General features: G+C 41.8%; 1 pseudogene; it reads right to left on the reverse strand.

The window, feature by feature from the left end:
* Window positions 1-5,221: 5,221 nt before the first annotated feature.
* On the reverse strand, window positions 5,222-8,945 carry LOC136950675 (piggyBac transposable element-derived protein 4-like; annotated as a pseudogene).
* Window positions 8,946-9,697: the final 752 nt, after the last annotated feature.

Below are 9,697 nucleotides of genomic sequence, written 5' to 3' on the forward strand. Positions count from 1 at the left end.
TCCTAAAAGTATCTGTAATCTGATTACGTCTTTTTTTTTGTAACTGTACCGGAAATCTGGGGCATGCCTCACTCAGAGAAACGTTTATTCATGTTTACAGTATAACCCAGGTACCAACCGCAAAAGTGTTGAAATGATGGAAAATCCATTCGGCAGGGCAGGTCTTTTCATCTACAGCAAGTCTGCAAACACTTCTTTATTGCCACTTTAGGATACCTCCCAGCCAATGACAGCCTGGTCCTTTGTGATGAATAAAAAGAGTACAAATCTTCTTGCTCCTCCGAAGGACCAGAGAGGGAGACATGAACCAGCCAATAAGATGGACCAAAAGCCGTTGCATGACCATATATCGAGTCCTTTCACCCAACTGTCAGCCACTACCGGAGGGAGCACGGCCCATGCCCGCCGCTACCTCCCCAGCGACATTAGTGTCAAACTAATGCATGCCGACTATAAAGGCAACAACTACACCATCGAAAGGCTGTAAAGGCTATAAAGTCTAAAATAGTAGCTTTACTAAACTTGTAAAGGAGTGTGAGACTTGTCTATTGCAGGAACAGCATGCGAAGGCTGACTAACAGGGATAGACTGCAGCGACCTGCTCGCAATATGAAAATTGGCAAAACATTCTAATTCAGTAACAGAGCAGGCTACACAACAGGTCAGATGCAGACCCTCTGGACCCTCTCTAGTTTTGTAAACATTTGTTTAAAATTGTAACGTGGGTGAATGGTAATGTTTCCTTTTTACTGTCAATGTAGAACGTGGAGTCAGCCAATCAGCTTCCAGGATGGAAACAACTTGTTTTGATCTACAATTTCTTTGATTTGATGACAACTACCTAAGAGGTAACTTGGCTGTTGATTAATTCGCAATATGCACCAACAGTGAAGTCATCGATACAACGGGTAGGCGATATTTAGCCATCACATCCTTTGAGAACAAATTAGCTACCTAACATTAGATAGCAGATAGGAAGCTACCTTTTTAATTAAGCAATTTCACACTCGAAGTACTATTATTGATTATTGACTGTTTAACATGTGGTTATGATGTGTACACGTATGTAGGCTGCCATGTTTTCTCTTTGATTTGATTAGCTGGTCATAGCGAGTGACAGGTGGGAGGAGTCAAATGTACAGTAGCCTACCATCTTCCCGCCTGTGTCCCTTAACATTTTGGGAGGTGTGCCCACTTTTTTACATATCCATCCCTTTATTAGCTGTCACTATCATTTAACTTCATTACCAACTATTACAATGGCCATATGGATCATCGGAAGTTTGCTGGTGCACTGGTTGGAGCGCCACCTGACTGCCACACGGCCAGCAGGGTTCACCCAAACCTTGGGCTGGACGGCCAGGTCCGCTGGATGGGCCGGAGCGGGATGCGGTGGGAGCAGCTTCCGCCGGTTCTTCGCAAGACGTTGGGTCCGGCACCTGCTGTGATGGTCATCCATCTCGGGGGGAACAACCTAGGATCGCAGTCGGGGTGTAGTCTTTTGCACAGCATCAGGGGAGACCTCGACTGCATCCACAGGATGTTCCCCGACACCATGGTTCTCTTCTCGGACATCATCCAGCGTAGAGTGTACCGGAGACAGGCGAGAACAGTGCCTATGGCATTGAGCGCGCAAGGCGCTTGGTGAACACCGGACTGGCCAGCTTCATGGGCAGGGTTGGCGTCTCCACCGGCAACATCCGCCACGACCAGGACCATTTTAGAAGGGACGGGGTTCACCTGAACCATATGGGGAAGGAGTTGTTCCACGGGAATGTTCTGGTTGGCCCGAGGAGCATCAAGTAGGCTAATGCTTGCGAAATTACACAAAGGTTCTTTTCAAAGCCACCCAAATACCCATAAAATCACCAATATAAACCTGCACTGATGCGCAGAGCAAAACAGTCCCGTACAGTGTTGCCAATTTAGCGACTTTCTTGCTAGATCTGGTGACTTTCCAAACCCTCCTGGCGACTTTTATTGTCAAAAGCGACTAGCGACAAATCTAGCGACTTTTTCCAGTGTTGTTGGAGACTTGCTAGTGTTTTGGAGACTGACATGAAAGCACGGATCGGTTTGCAGTACTGTCCTCAGCGAGCAGCGGGTGCTGCCGTGAGCTCCTCCGCCATCTCTAACCACTCACAGGCGGTCAGTCTCACAATAGCCCTGCGCACCAGTCCCAGCTGCAGACAGCAGTAGACCCATACACTCCGCATCCAGACTGCAAATGAATCACGCATGCGCTAAGCCACCGTTGTTCCCGCCCTGGCTTGCAGAGCAAAATGAATACTGTACATAAATATATATAAATGTAAACGTTTCTTCACTGTCACACAAATAAATAATTTATGTAGCCTAATGTGGGTATAGAATAAGCATTAAAGTCATAAAGACATTTGATGGCCTTTGTCATGCCAGAACACCCAAAAAAAAACTATCAACAAAAGAAAATTCATTTGTAGTTCTAAACATATTTAGGGTGTTTTTAATTTTTGTCTCTCCATCAATGTTGTTCCTCTCTCCCAGACAGCAGCCTTGACAATTATGCAAATTAGGCGATTGCGTCATTTAGCGACTTTTAGGACAGCCAATAGCTACTTTCCTTACTGAGGAGTTGGTAACACTGTGCCACCCGTCCCGTATAATACGGGTCCGTCCCGTATAGAACAATAAAATTCTCTGTCCCTTACTGATTCAATAAGGGACGTAACATAACGCAGTTCACTTCATAAGCATTTCCAGGCACCAACCATAACCAAGAATACTTCTTTTTTTGTTATTGAACTTGCATTTCCCCATGTTTCTAAGTTGAGTGGCTATCAACCTGTATTACCTGTATTGCCGATGCTTTACGTCATCAAAAGCTGCGCAGTCGGCTACGCTCTGACCTAACCATAGACAACGCAGCACATAGCTTACTGTAAAAAAATATTCGACCTGGCAGAACAGATTGACTGCATTTTCGCAGTGACATGATACACAAAAAAAAATAAGACCCATCTAATCTGAATTTAAGACAGTTTAATACTTTATAAGGCCTTATTTTTGAGAAAAGTGATTTAAGACTTTTGAAGGACCCGTGGCCACCCTGCTTTGGCCCAAGTCCGCCTGTCAAACGAAAGAGGGTTTCAAAATATAGAAGTGAGTGGCAGACGGAGAACGAGTGGGTCAGTCCCTTCATGGGAAACAAACTGTAAAGTTTGACACAGGATATTTTCTGTCACCCATGGTGGCCGGTCCGACCTGACACAACACTCAGTAGGGGACTACCATGTCAGGGCAACGCAAGGACAGAGGATGCAGAGTGGAATCGCTCAATTTATGATACCTCAGACTTCCCCAGAGATAGATACGGTAAGTTGTGGGCAAATTTGTGTACTGTTATTAGATGATACATTGTTTAGTCATCATGTGATAATGTTAGTTAAATTCTATTTAATTTGTAAAGCTAACCTACAAATTACAAGATTACTTAAGTATACTGGCCGAGCCAGCATAGGGCACCTGGCTGGACCTAAAGTTGTTCATTAGTAATATTTGAAAGATGGTGAGCATATGCCAGAGTCAACACTTTTTAAAACAATTTATTAAACGGCTCTTTAAAAAATAAATGTTTTAACTATGAATTTGACTATGATACGTGTGAAAACAATTTGAATTAAATTATTAAATGAAATCATATTCTACGGTCCGTGTACTTTTGCGTTCATTCATTATTCTATTTTTGGAAGTGAAATTAAAAACAAAAAACAAGTGGTATTTCATTTTCCTAAAATCTGTAGTCACTAATTGAATGAAATGTAGATTGTTTTTTTATATAATTTAGGATAAAAAAAAATATATTGACCCCTTTCTTGTTTCTATGTATCAAATGAATATTAATTTGGATTCATATAAAAAGGGAAAATGCAATAATGAGAGAACGTCATTCAAATGAATTCCTAAGGATGGGCCACCTGGTGATGCTGTTGACCTGGAAAAACTAGGCTATGACCTGGCGGGTAATCTTTTTGAATTATCTGACGGGGTGATTTGAATGACTAGCATGGCTTCTCTTGAGGCATACGCTGATATAATTAGTGATATGTTGAGAAGGCATGCAACTCATGCTGACATTTCACAGCACCTTACAGACGTTGGTGTGGGACGTGGGTGCTCTGTCTGTGATGAATGTGCGAAGATTTTGTGATGGTCACAAACTCAAGCGGGGAAAGTCTGATGCGCAGTTGGAAGTAGATGTATCGACAGCAGTTAAAATGAAAAAGTAAGAAATATAAAATAAATGTTTTATTATTATTATTTATTTTGTATTATAGTTTTAAACATTATATAACTACAATGTATTATGAAAGAAAAATAACGCCATTTCTGTATTTTTCTTTTTCATATGAATCAGAAAACCAAACTGACACCTTTTCTAGAATTTGATTTCACTTCCAAAAATAGAATAATGAATGAACGCAAAAGTACACGGACCGGAAATGTGGAGGTGCAGGCGTATTTCTATCAGTACATGCACAGTTCAAGATGGCTGCGAGCTTCATTGTTTTTCGGGGGAGTCGGCGGCTCAGAGTCAGGGTGGAGGATCTCTCCACTGAAAAAATCTCAATGATTTTTCAGGTAATGTATATATTATAACTTAAGTTGGCCGTATAGTTTAATTGGAGTTACAGTGAGGCAAACGTTACTAGCAATGTAATGCAGCCCCGTTCTAGATTGTTAGCATTAAACTTTAGGTAAATTACCTTCTAGATTGCTAGCATTCAACTTTGGGTAAATTCACGACAATATTATCCATTCTGATCATGTTTTATCTCATTTAGAGCCCTGTCGTATAGACAAATGTCTAAATTAGAAAGCCACAGTGAGAAGAGACGGCCCTCTGCTGAGCCATACAGGCTAGGCTAGTTGTGGAAAAAACAATGTAGTCTAGGATGCGTCCCACGTGATGGTAGAGAGACAACATATCTAACTGGCTGAAAAGAATGAATGAGGTACTATTAAAGGAATTCTGCATTCTGAAGCCGTTGGTCTTCACAAAGTTCATCGAAGTGCCTCTTTTGCACGCCGTGCACGATTTTTGTTAAAAGAAGTGCTGGTGTCCCATGATACTGCTAGGGTTTGCGCTGCTGCCTTTATATCTTCATACTCCCCACTGAGCTTGGTCAGTGTTGTCACGGCCACAGCCGTGCCCCCCTGTTGTTTTTGGTTTTGCCCTGCCCTAGTGTTTCCCTGTCATCGTCTTCACCTGTGTCTCGTTCTCGTTAGCATCATTGTGTCCACCTGTCAAACACAACAAGAATAGCTTTTTGTCCTGTGTCCCATATACTGCTCGACTACAGGCTTTATTACAACACCACCACTCACATGTGAATGCCAACTGCAAGTCATTAAATCACATACAGTTCACAGTTATGGTAACAACAACAACACTACTTATAGTCACTAACATCATCCATTGACAAACCTCATAAACAGAACCATAACACTCAACTCAAACATGCACACAACATTAATAAAACATAAAACAAGGTAAATTTAACACCCACAACTATGGTTTGTGCTCTTGGAAGGCACCGTCTTCTCTCGATGTGAGGTTCCACTAGCTCGTACCCCATCTTCTCCAGGAAAATTCTCCTTCGACTCAGTTTTCCGATGTTCCAGTCCTTGTTTATTTCACACCATTACACAAAGGCATTGTAGGCAATGATGTGAGAGCTGCCGTCATGCGTCGGCAGCTGTAGGTGGCTGTGACCTTGTCCAAATTATCAACCCCTCCCTTTGTCTCATTATAATCCAGGACCATTTGTGCTTTTCGGTCTTCTCTGGTGCTCAGAACAGCATCTTTGTGCGTAGTGCTCATTAGCAGGACATTTTTCCCTTTCTTGGGGCAATAGGAGACGACAGTGGCTTTTTCAGTGAAGGCAAACATTGAAGATGTTACCTTCCTGTTCTTATCGCAAGAAGCTCAGAGGGAAGTTCTGGCTTACTTTTTATCACTGTCCGCAACATGGTAACCTTACTTTTTAGCAGTTCTTCACCCAGGGCATACGATGTGAACAAATTATCACATGTAATGTTATGGCCATTCAGTCCCTCGGCCATGTCTAGTACCACCCTCATGCCTTGATTTTTTTCAGGTTCTTCTCCTGGGAATTTACCTGTGTACCTGATGCATATTCCAGGCATAGCTAGACTGTCCATCACATGAGGCCCATATTTATATGCCATATTTGGCTGGTTTTCTTGGTAAGTATTGTCTGAAGGGACAGCGCCCACGAAACCAGACATTCATCCACAGTGATGTGGGGGCCTGGATAGTAAAGAAAGGGTAATCGCTGTACCCACTTTTCCCATACATCCTGTATTGCTGTGAGTTTGTCACGCTCTCGTCTGCCCTGTCTTGTTTCTTTGTCATCAAAGCATATGACACGGGAGAAAACATGGAATGTCTTCAGAGACATGGTGGCTGGAAATATTTCCCTTCCAGTGTCAGCATTCCAAAGGCTTGCTGTTGCTTCTCCTTTTGACTTGTAGACTCTTTCCAAAATGAGCAACCCAATGTAAGCTTGCAAGTCAGTCACATCAAAGTCTTTCCAACCGTCCCCATACACACGCCTACCCTCTAAGTTTATAATTTTAAGTATATCCTTTTCAATTGATGGTGTTAATGAAAAGCTCAAATGCTGATTTGATATCTTGGATATGGCTGACGGCATATCTAGTGGGCCCTGGAACCATTTTGATGACATTAGCAGCACTAAGTCTACCCTGTTGTTCAAGTGGGGAGCGGGACTATGATAACTTTCCATTTTTGGAAGGTAATGGGTCTGCTGGTGGTTGAGAGGCAACTGGAGGGTCAACAACAGGACACTCATTCTCATCTGAGGAGGATGCCTCAGTATCAGGGTCCTCAATAATATAATCTGTCTCAGAGACATTCTCCTCAATGTCACTTTCCCAGTCAAAAACCTGAGACAAAATCTCATTGACAGAAAATCTTTTCTTGGATGTAATTTTCATTTCAGAGAGAACATGGCGAGCGCACAAAGACAAATGGTTTAGAATAGCTTCTGTTCACACCTTTATAGTGTTTGCTCCTCCCCTTTGTTTGGTAAACCATGAGAATTTTCCCCTCCCCCATGGCACGGGAAACATCAAAGTTCTCAGGAGAATTATGTCCCATGTCATGTGAACTACTAGTGGTTCTCGCAATACTACAGATATGGTTATGTTAGAGCCCTAAAACAGAGGGAAGTTTTTTTAATATTATATTGAATATGTAGAATTATAATGAACATTATATAATTATAACATGTTATAGTGACCTCAATAAAACAACAAAAATGAATGTGTGTAAAATGTTTTATATGTCCTATGTTTTATACAGCTAAAAGAGCCTGGGGTCAAATTGACCCCAAGGAACACCGATGATACAAAATGTGTAAAAGACATTGAAAAGATATCAGCAGGTTAATTTTATGTTTACAGGGTTGTCCCCATTACGAATAGTCATTAAATCTGAAGCAAAAAAAATAAATCAATTACGTAATTACAGACGTTAAACATACCAGGAGGTTTAAACACGAAGAAGAATTTCGGGTACATGTAACTAACGCACACCTTCCCTATCAAGAGTGACATGACAAGATGGCAGACAGTGGGCGGCTGAATGAAGCCATTGGACTACTTAACACTATTTTAAATACTCCAAATGCTGCGGCGTCATTATCAAACATGTTAGATCAAACATGACAGCCCTCTACAGGGGCTATTTCTAACTCCAGCTCTAACGTTGACGACGAAATGCGCCGGCTCTTCAGACCTGGATCAGGTGCGCCATGAAGTAGCGGCAGCAGCACTCTTTCAGGAGCTAGCTCTAGTCTTAATGCTAGCCAAGTGATGGCGCAACTCCGATATCAAACACAGCAGTATTTCGGTGGATGGGCTTCAAAGGCAAGGAAGAGGTGAGTTTAATGTTACTCATTAAGGTAAAATTATTTCTGTAGCAGGAAATATTGTTTTATTGAAGCCACCGCTTTTTCCTGCTTCTAAGCTAACGTTATCGTTATGCTAGTTACGATGCTGGATGTGGCGCGATATCATTGTCTGCTAGGGCAAATGGATAGTCTGTGATTACAGGGCAGAACACTGGAAAAGGCTCTCCCACTGATAGACACACTTTTGAGAGAAACAAGACTAACTTTAAAATTAAGAGGACTGCAGGATGGTTATTGCAGAGTTTAGGGAAGCCTTCAAGGACAGAATTCTTGAGGATGTCCGGTATTGTTGAAATATTCTGAATATTCATGGTTAAATTGTGACATTGTTTTGAAATTTAATTTAAATGTTTTCTTTTTTTTCCATTTTCTTTCCAGTATTGAACTTTTGATGCCATGTGGAAACAAATTGATTTCACCAAAGTTGCGCCGAGGACAGGAACTGAATGGCTTTATGATTCATAAAGTATTCAGATCAAAGGCTGTGTACATTAGACCATCAACCATCCTTCCAGTTCCTGTGAGCTTTAAACAAATAATAATTGTAAAGCAGAGCTTTTTGCCCGGTTTGGAGCACACAGTTTTCATGGTTTGGTCAATTTGTTTAAACCCTTTATTTTTTGATTGATTTTATGATTACATTTAACTTTTCCCTTTTTGTGTTTGTTTTGTTTTAGTTAACAGTTCAGATTCAGAGGACAATTGTGTAAAAGTTGACACGTCATCAGCGAATGACCACACAGCTACCACTGCCAATTAGACCAACAACTTTATGACTACAAGGGCTAGGGGAGCCCAACTTGCATCAACAGAGCAGGTTTCTAGGTATCGTTTCACAAGGAGAGCCAGAGCGAACCAGCCCTCTGCATCACAGCAGGGGTCCAGTGACGTCATGACCAGAGCGAACCAGCCCTCTGCATCACAGCAGGGGTCCAGTGACACCATGACCAGAGCGAACCAGCACGTGGAAAATGTTGCCTCAGTTAACCAGATTCAATCAGCAATGACGACTATGCAACCTACCTTTCGATCATGGGTTCCATCTCAGATTTTTCTTCTGATGACGAGGAATTAAGCCAAGCTATCATGGCAAGTCTCGAGAGTCATGTGTAAATAACTGGGTAGTATGACATTGTTAAATGAGTAGATGTTATGAGTTAACAACTTAAAGCCATTCTGCAGCAATATAAGTAAATTAAGTTTTGTCTATATAGTGCTGGTACAGATAACCCTCTCAAGCTATAATGAGGTAGTACTATATGATAGCAAGAAAAATACAATAATTGCCATGGTTTGGGTCATTATGTTGCTGTACGATCAAGCTGTCCAACTGGTCTCTTTTTTTAATGAATTGCCTTTTTCTTGTGGTTATATAGGTATTGTTAAGAAATTAGTTGGCAGTGATAGTTAAAGGAGTAATTTATTGGCCGAAGATCGCTGTATATGTAGAGCACAAGTTAAAGACATGCGGACGTTGTGTCAGAAGGAAAACGCCGCCTGAAAAGTCAGCACCTCGTGAATATCCAAACAACACGTCCTATGGAACTGGTATGCATGGACTATCTATCCTTGGAGCCCGACAGTCACGATACTAAGGATATCTTAGTTATCACTGACCATTTTACTAAGTACCCCATTGCCATACCCACAAAAGATCAGAAGGCTACGACAGTCGCTAAAGCCCTGTGGGAGCAGTA

The sequence above is a fragment of the Osmerus mordax genome, chromosome 1 (genome assembly GCF_038355195.1).
Source record: "Osmerus mordax isolate fOsmMor3 chromosome 1, fOsmMor3.pri, whole genome shotgun sequence".
Lineage (NCBI taxonomy): Eukaryota > Metazoa > Chordata > Actinopteri > Osmeriformes > Osmeridae > Osmerus > Osmerus mordax.